The following is a 2,834-nucleotide window of genomic DNA, read 5'->3' on the forward strand; positions in this document are numbered from 1 at the left end:
TGGCAGCGGCGTTCGCCGGTACTCGGGCAAATGGGCTGTGAAGCAGCTGAACCCATACAGGAACGTACTGAATACTCCTACTAAATCCTTTTATGTATGGAATAACATGGGACTGTGTTGCAGAAAAGAAACTGTTTGCAGGAGCTAATATTCCCTAGTTTTTGTAGTTTCCCTCTACAGTAACCTACAGCTGCAAGCTTCATCTCCAAAGCTCAGCAAACTTTTGTGCTTTTTGCCTACATTGGAAAGAAAAAGATGCAGCTTTTGCTGGTAAACTGTGGTTACTTTAAGCCCACTGTGTGAAGTAACTGCTGTGAGGAGCCAGGGAAATTACTGTGTTTGCTTCACTGGCTCACTTTGCTTCTCCTGTGGTTAATGAGTATCTCCCTCTGCCGCCTGGCCTTTGTGATTTAGGTCTGTTCCCTGTGCTGTGTGGCTCTCTGGGTGTGTTCCCCTGTGTTGTGCCCGCAGCTGTCCAGATGACCTGGCAGGGAAAGCTGCTTTGTCCTTGTATTCCCCAAGACAGTATTGAGAGATCCTAGAATCTAAAAGGCAAGCAAATTCAAGATATTTATGTTACTGCTTGTAAATTCCTTTGTTCCTCTCACCTACTCCTCATAAGTATTTTCAGTCCTCCCCTTGGCTGCCATGTCTCTTCTGTTAAGGCTGCAGGGAGAGTTATGCATGGGGTCTTTTTAATATTACAGTGACTAAACTGCCCCCAGCACTCAAAGTGAGGAGGCCGCAGAGCAGAGTGGGACAGTCCCCTCCCTTGCCCAGCTGGCCATGCTGTCCCTGATGCCCCCCAGGATGTTCCTGGCTGCCAGGGCACTGCTGCTCATGTTTGCCATCGCCCAGGACCCCCAGGTCTGTTTCTGCAGCACTGCTCTCCAGCCTCTCATTTCCCAGCTCATCTCAGAAGAGAACATTTCCATGAGGAGTCTCTGGCCATTCCACTCTTACCATGACCAAGAAAATGTGAAGAGAGGTAGCATTAGTATTAGTATTCAAACACGTACTCAATCCTTCCCTTGTTACTGCTTATAAGTGCCTAGCAAAAAAAGCATTGGCTCCAGAAAGAGCAATCTAGTCTTTTTCTTTGGACAGGGGTAAGACAGACCCTTGAGAATAATGCTGCAAATGCAGCTGTGTTCGTATGCTGCAGTGAACTGAAGTGAGGAAAGACTTGTACAGTCAATTCTGGGCAAGGTAGGATGAAATGCTCCCTCTATTTCCTCTCTCTCTCTCTTTTTTTTCTTTAATTATTTCTTTGGGACATTTGTAAGTGTTTGTTAGCTCTGCCCACTGTGGTAGGGTGTGAAGGGGCTTTTGTCTTGATTTGCTGAGTTTTTAGTTGGAGGTTGCTGAAACAACACACTAGCGGTTATTTTACGTAAGCTCATTTGTAGAGGCACGTTAATTTCACTTTAGAGACTTGGGAAGTTTAAATGCTAAAGAGGCTTTGCACTGATTAAATAAAATGCAGGGTATCCTAAGTGACACTGACTGACATGGAGAAGCCCTGTGGGTTCCCTGGAAGCTGACACTGCTTACCCTCTGTGTTACTGCAAGGCTTTAAAGAGAGAGAATTTAAAAGCTCATTTCATAAGAGCTTGTTGAAATTCTCATCTAACATCAGACAGATGATTTTATTTTTAACTTTTTATACTGGAAGTTAGAAAATACACAGCTTAACAAGAGAAATAATGTGGAACAGTCATAAAGTCATACATGTGGTTATCTATCTTTTTAAATAGTTCTTAAAATATACTTGCTGTTCCATAATAGTAAAATAATTTGCTTGTAGACTCTAGTTTCCAACTAGTTAACTTTTGTCTTTCACATAAATCCCAAGTTGGTTCTGTATTTGCACACTTCTCCATCCAGTGTCCATGTGTTCTTTATTCTAGTGTATATTTTTGGGATGATTCAGAGGGGAAAGTTTCTTCTTTGCATACCTGGAGTTACTCATAAGGCTTTATCATCAGGAAGTGCTTTTTGTCCTAGTACTTCCCTATTGAGAGAACAAACACCTTGGTTTTGGAAGACAGGCAGTGGCACAGAGTTTGTAAGTTTAAAGTAGGTTTTTAGTAAAGAAAGATTTGAATGTAACAAGTGAGTTTAACTAACTTCTAAGATAGAGTTGACTAGTGGAAAATAGTTGGTTCCTTTCTGCTTGTAAGCACCTCTGTTCTAACAGCAGTGACTTAAGCTGCATATAGAATGTTCACTGACTGCCTTGACTGGGAAGCCAGATTGTAAGGGATCTGCTTTTCCTGTGCTGAAGTGCATCAATGAAAGATCTCACTGGTTACAAGTGTTTTTTCGAAGTTTGCAAAGGAATAGGCTGAATAATTTAGGCAGAATCTGTTGCTTTGTCTTCAGTGACAAAAATTGTCTCGGTACTCAAACATGAGCATAAGTCTTACAGAAACTGGTAAATTTCATTTGAAAGCAGCATCTTCTCGATGAAAACACAGAACATCGAGCAATTTGGCTTCTCCCTAGGAGTTTTCCTTGCTCCGTGACAAAACCTAAATTAGGGATGAATATAAAGCCGGTATCGCTCGTTCTTCTCCTCAGCTGTTGCTCCAGGTTTCTCGAGATCGCTGTATTACTGTAACACAACCTATCCTCGTTGTAGCGCTGTTTCCTCGGCCACCTGGGGAATGTGTGATTGGAGCAGCTGGAAAAGGCAGTTTCCCTGCTGGGGGCAGAGTCCCGCCAGTGCCGGAAAGGCGACGCGCGGCCGGGCAGGGTCAGCCCGGTGCCCGGCTCTGCAGGGGGCGCCGCGGGCGGGAGGCGGGGCCAGGAGGAGCCCGGGGCCGTGTCCC

Source organism: Geospiza fortis, unplaced genomic scaffold, assembly GCF_000277835.1.
Source record: "Geospiza fortis unplaced genomic scaffold, GeoFor_1.0 scaffold130, whole genome shotgun sequence".
Lineage (NCBI taxonomy): Eukaryota > Metazoa > Chordata > Aves > Passeriformes > Thraupidae > Geospiza > Geospiza fortis.